Raw genomic sequence first — 19,018 nt, 5'->3', positions numbered from 1 at the left:
CAAGAACATGGGATATCTCTCCATCTGTTTGAGTCATCTTTGATCTGTTTCATCAGTGACTTAAAGTTTTCTGCATACAAGTCCTTGGTCCCTATTGTTATTGTTCAGTTGCTAAGTTGTGTCCACTTCTTTGTGGCCCGTGGTTTAGGTAAGCTTATTCGTAGGTATCTTATTCTTTCTGTTGCACCGATAGATGGGATTATTTCCTTAATTTCTCTTTCTGATTTCTCATTGTTGCTGTTCAGTCACTCAGTCATGTCCGATTCTTTGTGACCTTATGGACTGCAGCATGCCAGGCTTCCGTCTTTCACTCTCTCCCAGAGTTTGGGACCAGATGCCATGATCTAAGTTTTTTGAATGTTGACTTTTTTCAATGTTTAAGCCAACTTTTTAACGCTGCTCTTTCACCTTCATCAAGAGGCACTTTAGTTCCTCTTCGCTTTCTGCCATAGGGTAGTGTCATATGCATATCTGAGGTTGTTGATGTTTTTCCTGGCAATCTTGATTCCAGCTTTTGCTTCATCCAGCCCAGCATTTCACATCATCTACTCTGCATATAAGTTAAATAAATGTTCATTGTTAGTTGTATAGGCATGCAAGGGATTTCTGTGTTTTAATTTTATATCCTTCAACTTTTCTAACTTCATTGATTAACTCTTGTGGTTTTCTGGTGGTATCTTTAGGGTTATCTGTGTATGGTATCATGTCATCTGCAAACAGTGGCAATTTTACTTCTTTTCCAATCTGGATTCCTTTTATTTCCTGTTCTTCTCTGATTGCTGTGACCAAGACTTCCAAAACTATATTGAATTATAGTGGTTAAGAGTGGGCAGCCTTGTTTTGTTCCTGATCTTAGAGGAAAATGCTTTCAGTTTTTCACCATTGAGAAAAATGTTTGTTCTGGGTTTGTCATATATGGTCTTTACTCCAGTATTCATTGAAACACTGTTTACAATAGCCAGGCTATGGAAGTCACCTAGATGTTGGTACATATATACAATGGAATATTACTCAGCCATAAAAGGAATGAATTTGAGTCAGTTATAGTGAAGTGGATGAACCTGTTATACAGAGCTTGTTATACAAAGTAAAGTCAGAAAGAGAAAAACATTGTGTGGTAACACATATAAATGGAATCTAGAAAAAAAATAGTATTGATAAACCAATTTACAGGGAAGAAATGGATGTGCAAACATAGAAAATGGACTTGGCACAGCAGGGGAAGGACAGGTTAGGACCAACTGAGAAAGTAGCATTGACATATGCCCTAGCATGGGTAAAATAAATCAAATAATAGTGAGAAGCTGCTTTATGACACAAGGAGCCCAGCCTGAGGCTCTGACCTAGAGGGATGGGATGAGAGGCAGGAGGGAGACTCAAGAGGGCCGTATATAATTACGACTGATTCATGTTGTTGAATGGCAGAAATGACCACAACATTGTAAAGCAATTATCTTCCCCACCAAAAAAAAAAATTTTGTTCTGAATTCCACTCAGGATTACTAAGAAAACTGAAAAGCTGTACATGGGCAGAGGAGCAATTTTTTTTATTTGTTTTCCATTTATTCATTCATTCACTCCTTCATTAATGTATATTTTACCTTATTCCAGAAGATTTTATAGGGCAAGCTCACTTGCCATTTAATTTGCCATTAACTTTTGAGACCCTGAAGGAACAGACAATTGGTGAGGAGCCTGTGGCTCTGTTGGGTAGGGAGTAGTACCCGGAAGTGAAGCGAAGGTGATAAAGCTAAACTGAAAACGAGAGGCACCACACCCAGAGTCTACTCATTTCAGGTTTGTCCTGGGGCTGGTAGCAATTATGGAAAGGGCTTACTGACATTCTGTGGGACACACAAAAATAACGTGCCAGGATATATAAATATCTTAAAAATAGGGCCACAAAGGCAAATGAAATGATCTCCCTTGCTCCACGCAGATGTAGTTCAGAGTCTGAATAATGTTTGTCAGCACTGAAGGCAGAGAAGCCCCGATGTGCTGGATGGCTGTGGGGGTGGCTACGGAGGTCTGGGCAACAATTCTCAGAGCAACAAGCTAGGAAAAAGCTTTTGCACCAACTCAGAGTGTATGAAATTGACTTCAGCAACTCTGTGAAGGCTCTCACAGTGCTTTAGGTATATTAGATATTCAAAATTCCTGGTCCGTGATAAAATTTTCACCTAAATTGGTTTTCTATTAGTAGAGGGGGTTTACTTTTTAAATCTTTCCTTGATATTATAATACTGTCAAGAACAATAGGAAAAAAACAGAGGGATATCAGTCAATAAATGTGGGTTTGATGTCAGAATTTTGATTTAAATTTAGCCTGAGTTGACTGTATGCCTTTAGGTAAATAATTTTCCACTACTGTTTTCGTTTTACTACTATAGAGTCCATGGAATTGTCCAGGCCAGAATACTGGAGTGGGTAGTCTCTCACTTTTCCAAGGTATCTTCCCAACCCAGGGATCAAACCCAGGTCTCCTGCATTGCAGGCAGATTCTTCACCGACTGAGCCACAAGGGAAGCCCACCCACAAGAGAGCCTGTGCCAGACTGGCAGTTTCAAACCTCTTCTTAGAGCCTCATTATTCTACTAGTGATGTCAGCCTCCCCAGTGCCCACCACCCCGGCATCTTCTCCCTAGGATTTCAGAGCTTCTCACCTCCAGCTGCACATTGACCCAGAGAATTAAATAAATGACCAATGCCTGACCCAATCGGAGCCCAGTTGGGAGCCACTGCTGTAGCCTACTCTGAACTGGATGCTGGGTGACCTGCTAGAGGGCAAAGTCTGCATTTATTTTCCCGTTAACCTTATATGAGAGGCTGACGGGTCTGAGAGGTGTGGTGCTGGAGCGGCCGTGAGAAGATACCCCACGCCCAAGGGCAAAGGAGAAGCCCAAGCAAGATGGTAGAAGCAGCGAATTCACGGTTAGAATGAAACCCCCTTCCCCCCAGAGATGCTCAGAGGGCTCAAACAAACCTTGTGCACAACCAGAACCCAGGGAGCCCACAGAGACGGAGACAGTACAGTGTTTGTCTCCTGTGGAGGTACAGGTCAGCGGTGCACTGCCACAGGGGCAGCGCTCAGGGTGCAGCAGACCTGGGTATGGCACAAGTGCTCTTGGAGGAGGTCGCCATCAACCCTGCCATTACACAGGACTGGGAAACAGACTCTTGGAGGGCACCAACAGAACCTCCAGCACACAGGAGAGGAGCAGTGACCCCACAAGAGACTGACCCAGACTTGCCTGTGAGTGTCCAGGAGTCTCCAGTGGAGGCTTGGGTCGGCAGTGGCCTGCTGCAGGGTTGGGGGCACTGAATATAGCAGTACATGCATGGGATCTTTTGAAGGAGGTCGCCATTATCTCCATTACCTCCACCATAGCTTCAGTTCAGTTCAACAACTCAGTCGTGTCCAACTCTTTGCGACCCCATGACTCGCAGCACACCAGGCCTCCCTGTCCATCACCAACTCCCAGAGTTCACTCAAACTCACGTCCATCGAGTTGGTGATGCCAACCAGCCATCTCATCCTCTGTCGTCCCCTTCTGCTCCTGCCCCCAATCCCTCCCAGCATCAGAGTCTTTTCCAGTGAGTCAACTCTTTACATGAGGTGGCCAAAGTACTGGAGTTTCAGCTTTAGCATCAGTCCTTCCAAAGAACACCCAGGACTGACCTCCTTTAGAATGGACTGGTTGGATCTCCTTGCAGTCCAAGGGACTCTCAACAGTCTTCTCCATTGTTTGGCCCAAGGTAAATAGGAGGGAGGAAACACAGCTCCACCCATCAACAGAAAATTGGATTAAAGATTTACTGAGCATGGCCCCAACCATCAGAACGAGACCCAGATTCCCCCTCAGTCAGTCTCTCCCATCAGGAAGATTCCATAAGCCTCTTATCTTTCTCCATCAGAGGGCAGACAGACTGAAAGCCACAATCACAAAAAAACTAACCAATCTAATTACATGGACCACAGCCTTGTCTAACTCAATGAAACTATGAGCCATACCCTGTGAGGGCCACCAAAGACAGATGGGTCATGGTGGAGAGTTCTGACAAAACGTGGTCCACTGGAGAGGGAATGGCAAACCACGTCAGTATTCTTGCCTTGAGAACCCCATGAACAGTATGAAAGGGCAAAAAGATAAGATACTGAAAGATGAACTCCCCAGGTCTATAAGGTTCCTAATATGCTACTGGAGATCAGCGGAGAAATAACTCCAGAAAGAATGAAGAGACAGAGCCAAAGCAAAACAACACCCAGCTGTGGATGTGACTGGTGATGGAAGCAAGGTCAGATGCTGTAAAGAGCAATATTGCATGGGCACCTGGAATGTTGGGTCCATAAATCAAGGTAAACTGGAAGTGGTCAAACAGGAGATGGCAAGGGTGAGCGCTGACATTCTAGGAATCAGCGAACTAAAATCGACTCAAGTAGGTGAATTTAACTCAGATGACCATTATATCTACTACTGTGGGCAAGAATCCATTAGAAGAAATGGAGTAGCCATCCCAGTCAACAAAAGAGCCCGAAATAAAGTACTTGGATGCAATCTCAAAAACGACAGAATGATCTCTGTTCTTCTCCAAGGCAAACCATTCATCACAGTAATCCAAGTCTATGCCCCGACCACTAATGCTGAAGAAGCTGAAGTTGAACGGTTCTATGAAGACCTACAAGACCTTTTAGAACTAGCACCCCAAAAAGATGTCCTTTTCATTACAGGGGACTGGAATGCAAAAAGTAAGAAATCAAGAAACACCTGGAATGACAGGCAAATTTGGCCTTGGAGTACAGAAAGAAGCAGGGCAAAAGCTAATATTTTGCCAAGAGAATGCACTGGTCATAGCAGACACCCTCTTACAACAACACAAGAGAAGACTCTACACATGGACATCACCAGATGGTCAACACCAAAATCAGATTGATTATATATTCTTTGCAGCCAAAGATGGAGAAACTCTATACAGTCAGCAAAAACAAGACTGGGAGTGGACTGTGGCTCATGAACTCCTTATTGCTAAATTCAGACTTAAATTGAAGAGAGTAAGGAAAACCAGTAGACCATTCAGGTATGACCTAAATCCAATACCTTTTGATTATACAGTGGAAGTGAGAAATAGATTTAAGGGACTAATCTGACAGACAAGAGTGCCTGATGAACTATGGAATGAGGTTAGTGATATTGTACAGAGGACAGGGATCAAGACCATCCCCAAGAAAAAGAAATGCAAAAAAGCAAAATGGTTGTCTGAGGAGGGCTTACAAATAGCTGTGAAAAGAAGAGAAGCAAAAAGGAGAAAAGGAAAGACAGAAGCATCTGAATGCAAAGTTCCAAAGAATAGCAAGGAGAGATAAGAAAGCCTTCCTCGATGATCACTGCAAAGAAATAGAGGAAAACAACAGAATGGGAAAGACTAGAGATCTCCTCAAGAAAATTAGAGATACCAAGAGAACATTTCATGCAAAGATGGGCTCGATAAAGGACAGAAATGGTATGGACCTAACAGAAGCAGAAGATATTAAGAAGAGGTGGCAAGAATACACAGAAGAACTGTACAAAAAAGAGCTTCATGATCCAGATAATCACGATGGTGTGATCACTCACCTAGAGCCAGACATCTTGGAATATGAAGTCAAGTGGGCCTTAGAAAAGCATCACTACGAACAAAGCTAGTGGAGGTGATGGAATGCCAGTTGAGCTGTTTCAAATCCTGAAAGACAGTGCTTGAAAGTGCTGCACTCAATATGTCAGCAAATTTGGAAAACTCAGCAGTGGTCACAGGACTGGAAAAGGTCGGTTTTCATTCCAATCCCAAAGAAAGGCAATGCCGAAGAATGCTCAAACTACTGCAGAATTGCAATCATCTCACGCACTAGTAATGTCAAAATTCTCCAAGCCAGGCTTTAACAGTATGTGAACATACTGTTAACCTTTCAGATGTTCAAGCTGGTTTTAGAAAAGGCAGAGGAACCAGAGATCAATTGCCAACATCCGCTGGATCATTGAAAAAGCAAGTGAGTTTCAGAAAAACATCTGCTCTATTGACTATGCCAAAGCCTTTGACTGTGTGGATCACTACAAACTGTGGAAAATTCTTCAAGAGATGGGAATACTAGACCACCTGACCTGCCTCTTGAGAAATCTGTATGCAGGTCAAGAAGAAACAGTTAGAACTGGACATGGAACAGCAGACTGGTTCCAAATAGGAAAAGGAGTACGTCAAGGCTGTATATTGTCACCATGCTTATTTAACTTCTATTTAACATCATGAGAAATGCTGGGCTGGATGAAGCACAAGCTGGAGTCGAGACTGCCGGGAGAAATATCAATAACCTCAGATATGCAATAACACCACCCTTAGGGCAGAAAGTGAAGAACTAAAGAGCCTCTTGATGAAAGTGAAAGAAGAGAGTGAAAATGCTGGCTTTAAACTCAACATTCAGAAAACTAAGATCATATCATCTGGTCCCATCATTTCTTGGCAAATAGATGGGAAACAATGTAAACAGTGGCAGACTTTATTTTTGGGGGCTCCAAAATCACTGCAATGGTGACTGCAGCCATGAAATTAAAAGACGCTTACTCCTTGGAAGAAAAGTTATGATCAACCTAGACAGCATATGAAAAAGCAGAGACATTTGCCAGCAAAAGTCCGTCTAGTCAAGGCTATGGTTTTCCCAGTGGTCATGTATGGATGTGAGAGTTGGACTATAAAGAAGGCCTAGTGCTAAAGAATTGATGCCTTTGAACTGTGGTGAACTCTTGAGAGTCCCTTGGACTGCAAGGAGATCAAACCTGTCAATCCTTAAGGAAATCAGTCCTGAATACTCTTTGGAAGGACTGATGCTGAAGCTGAAACTCCAATACTTTGGGCCACCTGATGGGAAGAACTGACTCATTTGAAAAGACCCTGATGCTGGGAAGGATTGAAGGCAGGAGGAGAAGGGGATGGCAGAGGATGAGATGGTTACCGACTCGATGGACATGAGTCTGAGTAAACTCTGGAAGTTGGTGATGGACAGGAAGGCCTGGCGTGCTGCAGTCCATGGGGTCGCAAATAGGACAGGACTGAGTGACTGAACTGAACTGATTTTCATTTTGGGGAATTACTCAAAATAGACACTAGGTGGAGCCAGCATCACATTTCTCACTATTGTTTGTTTTGTTTTGGTTTTTTCTTTTAAGTCCGATTTAATCAGGTTTCCGGTTTGTTGTTTTGTTTTTTACCAATTCTGCTACTTACATTTTAAGGATTATTGCAAAAACAAAACAACAGCAGCAAGCAAAACCCACAGTATTTTAAGCACGATTTTTTTCTGAGTTTAGATTGGAAATTAAGTGTGCATTTAATGTCTGATTGTTTAGATTGAAGGCAGGAGGAGAAGGGGAGGACAGAGGATGAGATGGTTGGATGGCATCGCCGATTCAAGGGACATGAGTTTGGGCACACTCTGGGAGATAGTGAAGGACAGGGATGCCTGGCCTGCTGCAGTCCATGGGGTCCCAAAGAGTCGGACACAACTAAGCTACTGAACAACCAATGCTCTTAGATACCAAAAGAGGGTGCTCTAATATATTTTAAAAATGCACTTCTTAAGAATAAAAAAGCCCCAGCTTTTTCTTTTATGCAACAAAAAGTTCTTTCTTTCTGTCTAACAGGGTTGACTGGATTTCTTTCTTTTTAAAATCTAAGATAGCTATGCACAAATGCTTTATTCATTACAATAAAATTAAAACCAGTTCTCAGTTCTCTGCAATCTTAGATTAAAAATTGACCTTTTTTTTTTTTTGAGTTAAAAGCAATGTTTTCAGTTGTGACTTTGAAAAGCCTCTGGCAGTAAATGGTATTTGAATGTGTGGTTTCATTCTTGATTTAATTTGAGATATCTTTTATCACTTAACAACTTCCCCCTCCACTTAGGAGAAAGGTGGGTCTCATGAAAACCGAATTCGAGTTAACCAAGTGATTATTCCTGGTCTTCCAAGGGCAGGAAGGGAAATAGGGGGGATTTCCCCCACAAATTCTGCTTTATGTTGTGTGGGAAAGTTGGGTGCACAAAGAAGATGCTAGTCAAATTGTCTTAACAAGGAGCCTGCTGAGGTAAGAGGCACAACACACAGCTATTCGATGCCTCTGGAGTGTTTTCACTGGACACAAAGTTTCCCACTCAGTGATGGCGTAAGGGGTGTGGAGGGAAGGGGTGCAGGGGGCAAAAACAGCTAACACTGAATATACACTAAAGACTGTTGTTTAGTTGCTAAGTCCTGTCCGACTCTTTTGCCACATTTTGGATGTTGCCCACGAGGCTCCTCTGTCCATGGCATTTCCCAGGCAAGAATCCAGGAGTGGGTTGCCATTTCCTTCTCCAAGGGATCTTCCCAGCCCAGGGATATAACCTGTGTCTCCTGCATTGCAAATGGATCCTTTACTGCTGAGCTACCAGGGAAGCCCCTACTGGTAATTAAATGAATGGTTCTCTTCTTCTTGTGAGAATGCCTGCATCCCTACAGAATGGATGCTTAGGTGTTTCGCCAGGAGATGGTGTGGGGAGGGGGGGCAAATTATTCCATCAGGGGTTGTAGACCCAGGAAAATAACTTCTTAGTTACCTTGTTGTTGTTTAGTCACTAAGTCGTGTCCCACTCTTTTGTGACTCCATGGATTGTAGCCTTCCAGGCACCTCTGTGCATGGAATATTTCAGGCAAGAATACTGGAGTGGGTTGCCACGCCTTCCTCCAGAGGATCTTCCCAACCCAGGGATGGAACTCACGTCTCCTGCATTGCAGGCAGATTCTTTACCACTGAGCCACCTGGGAAGCCAAATGGGAAATGGGTGGCAACTAACCCAAACTAGCCAAACTGGTCCAAAAAACTCCATGTCAGAGAACAGATCTAGATGCTGCCAGAAATTTCAGTCCATAGAAACGCTGTTTCAGCCTTCACACCTCCCCTCCCAGTGCTGGTGATGTGTTTCTTGCATATCTAATTTATCTTAGCTGGTAACTTGCTAACAAAAAAAAGCAACCTCTCCTCTTTGCCCTTTCTCTTTGTTTTTTTCAGTGTTAAGAAATTTCATTTCAAATGCCCTCAGTCTTCAGAGAAAGCAGGCGAACGTGGAAATTAGAGTCTGAATCAGTGTTGTCTATGTTACTAAGTCTGCATTTTAATTAGCTGGGGAGACAGCCATGCTCTGGTAGCGAAGGTGAGTAGAATTTCTAGATCCACCAAAGGCCTATGTGGATTTTCTAAAGAGGAACAAAACACTAACCAGATGGTATTTAGTTAATAGGCCGACTTTAAAGGCAAGTATTTGTTTTGAGTTCTTTCCTAAGGGAGAGAAAGTTAGCTAATTAATAGAAGAAAAGAGAGAAGAGAAAAGCCAGAGGAGAAGAAATACTAAAAATAATGAATAAAGAGAAATGTGAGGAGGAATGGATATTGGAAAATAAGGGGAACAAACTAAGCAGTTCTAGAAAAATAGAAAATTAGAAAAAATATGTTACTGCAGATTTTTCACCAAATGGTTTCCTAGGAAACTTAACAATGGTTCTCTCTCTACTGAGTAATTATTGAAGGACATACTGGATTTAGAGTCTGCTGGCTCCACCAGTATCAAATGGAAAGCAAACACATTTCAGGCGTTTTAGTCATGAGCACCATCTTTTCTATATTATGCTTTTCTCCCAACAGAAATGGTTGATTTCAACAATTTTGGAAGATAACAGAAGAAGAGCAGTGAGATCGAAACACAGGCATGGTGAAATATTTGAGAAACCGGATTAGTCCAGGCCGGCACATTAGTATGTGTGACATCAAGTAACAAACCGTGCAAAAAGTAAATTAGGAAGCAGCTCAGAGCCCATGCGGCCATGTGAGGTCATCTTTACAGTTTGCCAAGTATGCTGCTGAAAAGCATTTTTCCATGTAAAGAGCTTGGTGCACTTGAAGACTTCTAGTCTAGAGATTAAAATAAATCACATTGCGAAGCCATGTTTCATCTTCCATAGACCTGCAGCTTCTATTATCACTGGCATAAAGAGCAAACATCACACAATGCTTTACTGCTCCTATGTGAATTTGTCTTTCCTACAGCTTACGCTATTTTCCAGAAAATATTAATATTACATTGTTATGCAGTGTAAACCCCTTTCTGCAAAGCTGTCTTCTTGTATTTTGGGGGCTGGATACTTGGTTTTGTGTATGTGTGGGGTATGTGTGTGTGTGTGTGTGTGTGTGTGTGTTTGGAGTAGTGTGAGAAGGGATGGGGGCAAAAGGAGTGATAGGGGTTGTCTTTCATGATGACTCAGGCCATCTCTTTTTGCTTAACAAAAACAGGACTCAAGAGTGTAAGAATTTTTGTTATTGTTTGGAAATATAACTTGATTGTGTCACCTTTTTCCTTCACATGAATACAAGTTACCTATAAGGGAAACTTCCAAAATAACAATCTATCTTATGGGATAGAATAAATTCTAAATCATAAATATTTATGCTTCAATTCAGTTCAGTCACTCAGTCATGTCCGACTCTTTGCGACTCCATGGACTGCAGCACGCCAGGCTTCCCTGTCCATCACCAACTCCCAGAGCTTGCTCAAATTGATGTCCATCGAGTTGGTGATGCCATCCAACCATCTCACCATCTGTTATCTGCCGGGAGCCAGCATGAGGAACTCCGCCCATGGCAAAGGTCATGAGGAAGGAGGCTTGGCATACGCAAAGGCGTGATCAAGCCTCAGGAAACCCCCTGTTCCCGAGCATCTACCCCAAAACCAGAGTCTGTTTTATGCTCTCACCTACACCTCTGACTTTACAGGGGGCTCTCCCCCATAACCGTTTTTCTTGGAGAAGGAGTAAACATGCAGCTCCAAGGCAATAAAAATTCCTGGGCGTGACAAGAGTGTTTCAGCTTATGGACTCCTCTGAAGGTTATCTAGCCCGCCTGTATAGGTTCGTCTGGCCACATGTGATTGTTTACAGCCTCCCAACCTGAGAGGCATGAGATGTTTTAGACTTACTAAAGGCAAAATCTTTTGGGGAGTTAGAAATTATTAGTATAATGGGTTGGTTAGGAATTATATTGGTGAAGGGTTCTTCATTTGTTGTGTCAATAATTGCTGCTAATTCCCTGCTCTGGGTGGGACAAGGATGTTTCAGGTCAAACCTCTCTGCTGACAGACTAGCTTGTGTGACAGGATTATCCATACTGCTGCCACTAGGCACATGATTGTTTACTACCTCTCAACCATAAACAGCACAGAGAGTTTTGGAGTATTTTGAGAGTCTTAATTAGCACAGGGCTTTTTCTTCTTGTTGAGTCAATGATTGCCTCCAGGCCTCCATATCCTTAGGCACCTGGGAATATATTAATCAATGTATTTGGAATATAGCAAAGGAAATATAGTAGTTTTTGATGTTAGCAATACTAGACTTTTTGAGTTAATGGATTTTCTCTTTTGTAATAGATCACTGTACTTTGTTATAAATCACTGTGTCCTTGCTATGTAAAAATGTAACATTATCATATCTTAAGACTTAAATAGATCTTAAGGGGAGCATTGGTGAAAGGATTTTCATTTGTTGGGCTGATGTTTGCTGCTACATCTCCATGTTCCCTACCCTTATAATGAATATAACTAGCATATAGGAAGAAATAAGTGTTAACCTTTAAGCATATAGGAGAAATAAGTATTAACCTTTAAGAGTAATCATGTTAACCTTGGGTTAAATAAATTCCTTTCTTGACTGTAACTCACTACACCCTCACCCTATAGGAATGTAACTTTATTTGGAGGGTGGTGCCTGATTTAAGAAAAAGCACCCTTGGAAGAAATAAGTTTTTTCGTTATCAGAAAGAAAGGATCATAAAATGTCAGCAGGTCTCACTCATGGCCAGAAGATGATGTACCTCTTTTATACATTTATGTGAAGAACCTGATTTTGATAAAGGTCAGGACTGCTGACTCCCGCGTGACTCTGTATTCATCCCTATGTGTAACAAAAGGTATATAAGCAAACCCAAAAATAAAGAAATTGGATCAGTTTCCAGAAAGACTGATTCCCCCATGTCACTTCTTTCTTGCTCCCGATTTTCTGGCCGAATTCCCATCTGGAGCATGGATGCTATTCCACGTAATCCAAGTTATTCAGCCTCTTTTTCTCCACTAATCTTCCTACTACACTATCCATTTCTAATCTCTCTATATCTGTGATTAAATATGTATTTTTCCAAAGACGCCGACTCCGTCCCCACCTTTGAATCACCCTGGATCCACCGGGGCTGGACCCCAGCAGTTGTCCCCTTCTCCTCTTGCATTCAATCTTTCCCAGCATCAGAGTCTCTTCCAATGAGTCAGTTCTTTGCATCAGGTGGCCAAAGTGTTGGAGCTTTAGTATCAGTCCTTCCAATGAATATTTAGGACTGATTTTCTTTAGGATTTATTGGTTTGATATCCTTGCAGTCTTCTCCAACACCACAGTTCAAAAGCATCAATTCTTTCGTGCTCAGCTTTCTTTATGGTCCAACATACATACATGTTGGTCTCACATGCCTATATGGTCATACATGCATACATGACTACTGGAAAAACCATAGATTTGACCAGATGGATCTTTGTCAGCAAAGTAATGCCTCTGGTTTTTAAAATGCTATCTAGGTTTTTCATAAATATTTATGCTTATAGACAACAAATTGGAAAAGTTTAGCATAAAACAAACAAACAAAAATTACCTATTGCTTTTGGCAAATGTCTGGATTTCCTCCTCAGAATTCATTTTGTCAATTATTTATTCCTCTTCACTTTTGTGTAGCATGGAAAAAAGTAAATCTAAGAAGTTCACAGCAGGACTAGAAACAAAGCAAATGCAGTACTCAAACTTTGGTCACCTGGGTGGATCAAGTGAAAGGGAAAGTGGTCATTCAGTTGTGTCTGACCGTTTGTGACCCAATGGAGTGTAGTACACCAGGCTCCTCTGTCCACGGGATTCTTCAGGCAAGGATACTGGAGTTGGTTGTTACGTCCTCCTCCAGGGGATCTTCCTGACCCAGGGATTGAACCTGGGTCTCCCACATTGCAGGCAGATTCTCTACCATCTGAGCTAGCAGGGAAGCCTTGCATCAAAGTCAAGATTTTTCCAAAATAGAAAGGAGGGAGAGAAAGCCAAGAAAATCATGGTAGCTTTTTGCTTTACTGGTATTTATTTGTTTTCCTGGATCCAGGTAGAAAACAGAAAATGAGGGGAAAAATCAAATTATGTATGGAACATCTCTGCATATTTTATGACATTTGAGCACAGCCTATGCTTGTGTATGTATACTTTTTTAAGGTCATTTTATGTTTTAGTTGAGCAGGACAGCCACACATTTTAATTATCAGTAAATCTTGTGTTCTCAGTCTCTCAGTAGTGTCCGACTTTGCGACCCCATGGACTGTAGCCTGCCAGGCTCCTCTGTCCATGGGATTCTCCAGGCAAGAATACTGGAGTGGGTTGCCATCTCCTTCTCCAGGGGATCTTCCTGACCCAGGGATTGAACCCCAGTCTCATGTCTCCTGCATTGGCAGATGGGTTCTTTTCCACCAGTGTCATCTGGGAAGCCCCCTTTTTCTTCTAGTAATCCTTATTTCCTTTAAAACAGTGAAAATATTTAAATCTTGATGTCTAATATACTGTCAAAAAACATTTTAATGTAATCAAATTACTATTTTTCAGTTTTTCTTCAGTAATGAACTAAATCAACATTATTGTTGGTATTATGTCATTGGTTAGGCAATGATTATCAAATTTTAAAATTTAATGATGCATTATTCTAAATTTGTTTGTAGTCAAGCACATTCCAAAATTTAAAGGAAAAAAGCTGTATTCAATCTTATATCAATTTTAATACTTAATTAAATTTAATTAATATTTAAATTAAAATACCTAATTAATAATTAATTTAAATTAATTTAATCAAAATCTTAATCAATTTTAATACTTCTTATATATGGGCTAATGCTCACAGAGATTGGTAAATTAAAATGGATTTTCCCAAGTATTCCATTTTTTTATTTTTTATAAAGATTATTTTTCATGAAGATTGCTATTTTAAAAAATATCTACTATATTTCTTAAGATAATTGGAATACTGCTACTTGTCTCACAAGTCCAGGATTTTGAGTTCTCTGGAAGGTGTGAACCAATAAGAAGGTGCTGGCAGCAGAGATAAAGGTTCTAAAATGGTGACTTTTAGAAATTCCCTGATGGTTAAGTGGTTAGGACTCTGTGCTTGTAATGTGGGGGCATGAGTTCAATCCCTGGCTGAGGAACTAAGATCTACAAACCTGTAGTACAGCAAAAAAAAAAGTGAAATAGTGACTTTCTTCTTCATGTCATGTGATGTCATTCATCCCTTGTACTTTCACTATCTTCAAACCTCTAATGAACTCTTAAATGTCTATTATTGGAGGATACTAAACCAATCCAATCCAACCAATCCATTCTAAAGGAGATCAGCCCTGGGATTTCTTTGGAAGGACTGATGCTAAAGCTGAAACCCCAATGCTTTGGCCTCCTCATGCGAAAAGTTGACTCACTGGAAAAGACTCGATGCTGGGAGGGATTGGGGGCAGGAGGAGAAGGGGACAACAGAGGATGAGATGGCTGGATGGCATCACGGACTCGATGGATGTGAGTCTGAGTGAACTCTGGGAGTTGGTGATGGACAGGGAGGTCTGGTGTACTGTACTTCATGGGGTCGCAAAGAGTCAGACACAACTGAGCGACTGAACGGAACTGAACTGAACTGAAACCAATTAACCTTTGCTTCACAGTTAACTCACTACTACTAACTATCTGGGAGAGTGTCTGTAATGCACACTTTTTATGATGTTGTAAATTTGCATCACTCATACCACCCCTGAGGACAGACCTCTTCCACCTGCTGTTTGCCATGTCTAGGTAGTATCTAGACTCATCTGTTATATGACCCATACTTAATCATCTTAACTGTGATTTAATAAGATTAACAAAAAGTATTTAAGATTAAGATGAACAAAGTATTCATCAGTGTCTGCAAGATGCACTCAGTCTTAATTTAAGCAAAAATAACTTATTGATTCATATAACTGTAAGTCCAGAAGTGTAGCCAACACCAACCCATTAAAATGTGGGCCCAGAGCCTTCAGTAATGCTGTTGGGCTCTGACTACACTTTTAGCTCTGTGTGTGTGTTTGGATTATTCACAGTTGTAGCCAGGAGCTCAAGCAAGTCACAGGGCTCTGACCCTCTCTTTAGGTGTTGCTTGCTTTCGCCTGACTGATTTTCCATACCAGAACCAGATGTGTGACTGGTAAGATGGCCATCGATGATCCCACACTCCTGATTCCTAGCTTAAACTTTCCACAGGGGAAAGAGACTGCTGTTTCTCAACAAGTCCAGTGAATATTTTCTGGGATACTTTGGTCCATCCGACCCAAAACATGTTCCATACTGAACCTTTTAGCTATAGAGAGAGGGTACTTGGACTGGCCATGACTGACTCTTATTTTCTCCACTGTGGCAAGGAAGAGAGGGTCAGCCCCATTTGAACTCTGTGAAATTCAACTGAAGATTAATTTGGTACCTACACTGGGGAGCAAATCAACAAAAAGGCAAATACCTTATTTTCCTAAATTTTAACAATAATTTATGATACTGCTCACATTTGTTAAAGAACACATAACCACGGTGATAAAGTGAAAGGTAAATGATGGTTAATTTTTTCTCTGCATCTGTGCGTATGTGAACATTTTTGTGTTAGTTAGGGAAAAGAAATACATCTCTGTTTCTGGGGATCTGGTGCTCCCAGATGGAGTAGTATGACTTGTCACCCTAAATATTTCCTCTCATGGAGTAACATGACTTGTAACCTTCAATAGTAGCTCACATGACTAACGTCATGCAGCCTCCTTATATATCTTCTCTTCTAGCCCATAATCTTGAAACTAAAGTCAACTATGCTTAATCGCCATGAATGTTTGTGGGCTATTTCCTTGTTATGGTCAAATAATGGTTTGAGTACAGTGAAGATTAAAGCAGGAAAATCGCTGAGCTAAGATAAAAGACATAATTCACTTGTATCCTTTGTCACAAGCAATAAGAATGCAGTGGAGTCCTGAATTACAATTTTCCATAATAGCAGACATTTTGATTCTTGCTTCTTTTCATGTCTCAATTTGAGTTTCCAGTATTAATCATCAATTATAGCATTCACAACTGTTGTGCATGATGGCAGAGGAACATTTTAGAGTATTAAGTGATTTATATTACTTTTAGATGTCACGGAAATTTCGATACCAGTTCAACTAGATAACAACTGAATGCTAGAATTATGAGTGGCTTTAAATGTATTAACATATATCAAGAGAATTATGTAAATTTTAATAATTAAATAATATTGCATGCATGCATGTTAAGTCACTTCAGTTGTGTCTGACTCTGTGTGACCCTATGGACTATAGCCCATCAGCTGCCCATGGGATTCTCCAGGCAAGAATATTGGAGTGGGTTGCCATTTCCTTCTCCAGGGGATCTTCCCAATCCAAGGATGGAACCTGCATCTCTTTTATCTCCTGCATTGGCAGGCAAGTTCTTTACCACTAGCTCCACATGGGAAGTCCAAATGATACTAGTATTCATTAATTTTAAGAAATTTAATATTAATTTTAAATTTTATTTGCTTTATAATTTTAATAGGTTATATTGGATGTTTCAGAAGGAAAGTTCTTTGAAAACATAGAAAATACTTTTAATTTTATTTTTTTGCATTGATTTTAATTTCCTTGGTGTTTTTTTTTTTTTTTTTTGCCTTGGATATATTTGCAATCCAATAGAGTTCTATGAAATTAGGGTGTTAGAACTACTGGAATCTACAGAAACATGGTGGTATCTTAAAAAAATTTTTTTTAATTTTATTGAAGTATAGTCAATTTATCATGTTGTCTTAATTTCTGCTGTACAGCAAAGTGATTCAGTTACACATGTAAATTCTTTTTCATATTATTTTCCATGGTAATTTTTCATAGACTATTGAATATACTTCCCTGTGCTATACAGTAAGACCTTGTTTTTATCTAATTTTGCTTTACTTTAAAAAAACTATCTTCTGTCTTTGTACACTTTGAATATAAGTACATACTGTCTTTTAATCATCTAGAATAACTGCTACCAATAGAACACAAAATAAGTGAAAAATCTTATTAATTGCAATACAATTATTTTGCTTAAATGAAGATAAGAAAATTCATTTTGAATAATTGTATAATTTATAAATTTTGCTTTTCATTATTAGTCGTCCATCCATTGAGATAGCTCACTAACAGTGCAATCAGATGTACAGTAACAAAAATTCTTTCGTCTTCATTATTTTGCTAATTTTCATCCTTAGGAACTCACCCAGTTACGTATGTCTTTGGATCTTGAAGGTATATTTGTCAGGGCAGGGAGTCATTGTGAAGATGTATTTGCCAAGGCAGGGAGACAGGACCTATATTCCGTGGCATGGGAGCCTCCATCTTTCCTCTTCCTCTGGGATCCAGTAATGTTAAAGTCAGGATGAACAGAGAACACAGGAACTTGGTCTAAACCTGGATGTCATAAAAAGAATGTAAGGTGTTGTTAGAGCAGCATTGGAATGACAGAGGCCCATGAAAAGAGAAACATGTAGTCAGGACGTAGGTGATAAATGGGATAATGAGGAGAGGTTGAAAGACTAGGTTTATACTGTGGAGTTTTTCCTGTCCTTCAGGATTGCTTAAATTACTCTGAGTTTTTCTGTGTTTTTGTGCTAAATATGCTGTTACTTTGTTGCTCAATTATCTGTTATACACATTATCTCATTAAAAGTTCACATTCGGCATCCATTTAGTGAGTTTAAATCTTTGTGTGGGGAAGTCTCTGGTGGTCCAGTGGCTAAGACTCTGAACTCCCAAGGCAGGGGTCCTGGGTTCAACCTCTGATTGGGAAACTAGATCCTGCATGTCACAACTAAGAACTTACCTGCTATAACGAGAAGATTTCACACACAGAAACAAAGGCCTGACACCACCAAATAAATCAATAAAAATATTTTTAAAACTCTTTGTGTGAAAATTTAGTTATAATATATTTATATGCACATAAATATACATGAATATATATATACTTAAATACTTTCTTTGATCATAGACTAGAAGAGATCATGAAACTGATGTTAATAATTTCTACTTAATCTAAGTTAATTCAGGATTTTTATTCTTAAACTCTGTGTGTCTGTTTCCACACAAACTCTGTGTGTCTGTAAAATAGGTTTTATAGCAGCACTTACATCATAGGGTTGTTGTGAGAATTAAATACGTTAATATATGTAAGCTGGGGCCTCCCTGGTAGCTCAGTTGGTAAAGAATCTGCCTGCAATGTGGGAGAACTGGGTTCAGTTCCTGGGTTGGGAAGATCCCCTGGAGAAGGGAATGGCTACCTACTTCATGCAGATGTGTTAATATAGGTAAACTACATCAAATAGTGCTTGGCCTATAGAAAGCCCTATAGTAAAAATAGCTATTAATATAATAGCAAACTATAATAGTGATAGCTTGCTACTATTGTTATTACCTGTTCCCTCATCCTTGATGTTGATCCCAAGTGGTGACGGGTCACAGGGGACAAGGGGGGGTGGGCATGCATCTTGTCCCTGGTTTTCACCGTCTATGTTTGCTTCCTGGCATCCTTGCTGAGAAGTCTTATTCCTTTAAAGTTTCTGCTCAGGTTACTGCCCCATCCTGTCTACAGGCTTTTCTGGTTTCCCTTCACACTTAGCTATTTTTGCACCTCTTTTCAGCACATTTAGCTCAGGAAGGTTCTGTATCAGACATGTGTTAAATAATGCAAAGGGCCACTTTTGTTTAATGCTTAGGGATGCTGGAAGGTAAGAAGGGAACTCAACAAAGCTTCTGCCTCCTCTCCATCTAAGAATCAAGGCACTGACTCTTCATCTCTCAGGTCCCTCCAACTATATA

General features: G+C 40.4%; 1 long non-coding RNA gene across 1 annotated transcript in view; it reads right to left on the bottom strand.

Annotated features, from left to right (window-relative positions):
* The window catches only part of LOC138445258 (uncharacterized), a 64,347-nt gene that overhangs the window by 16,226 nt on the left and 29,103 nt on the right, over positions 1-19,018 (bottom strand). The window contains exon 2 of the long non-coding RNA XR_011258772.1: positions 17,421-17,611. This is a non-coding gene — a long non-coding RNA (uncharacterized lncRNA). The remainder of the gene's footprint in view (positions 1-17,420; positions 17,612-19,018) is intronic.

The sequence above is a fragment of the Ovis canadensis genome, chromosome 8 (genome assembly GCF_042477335.2).
Source record: "Ovis canadensis isolate MfBH-ARS-UI-01 breed Bighorn chromosome 8, ARS-UI_OviCan_v2, whole genome shotgun sequence".
Lineage (NCBI taxonomy): Eukaryota > Metazoa > Chordata > Mammalia > Artiodactyla > Bovidae > Ovis > Ovis canadensis.
This window is presented reverse-complemented; position numbering and strand designations above follow the sequence as displayed.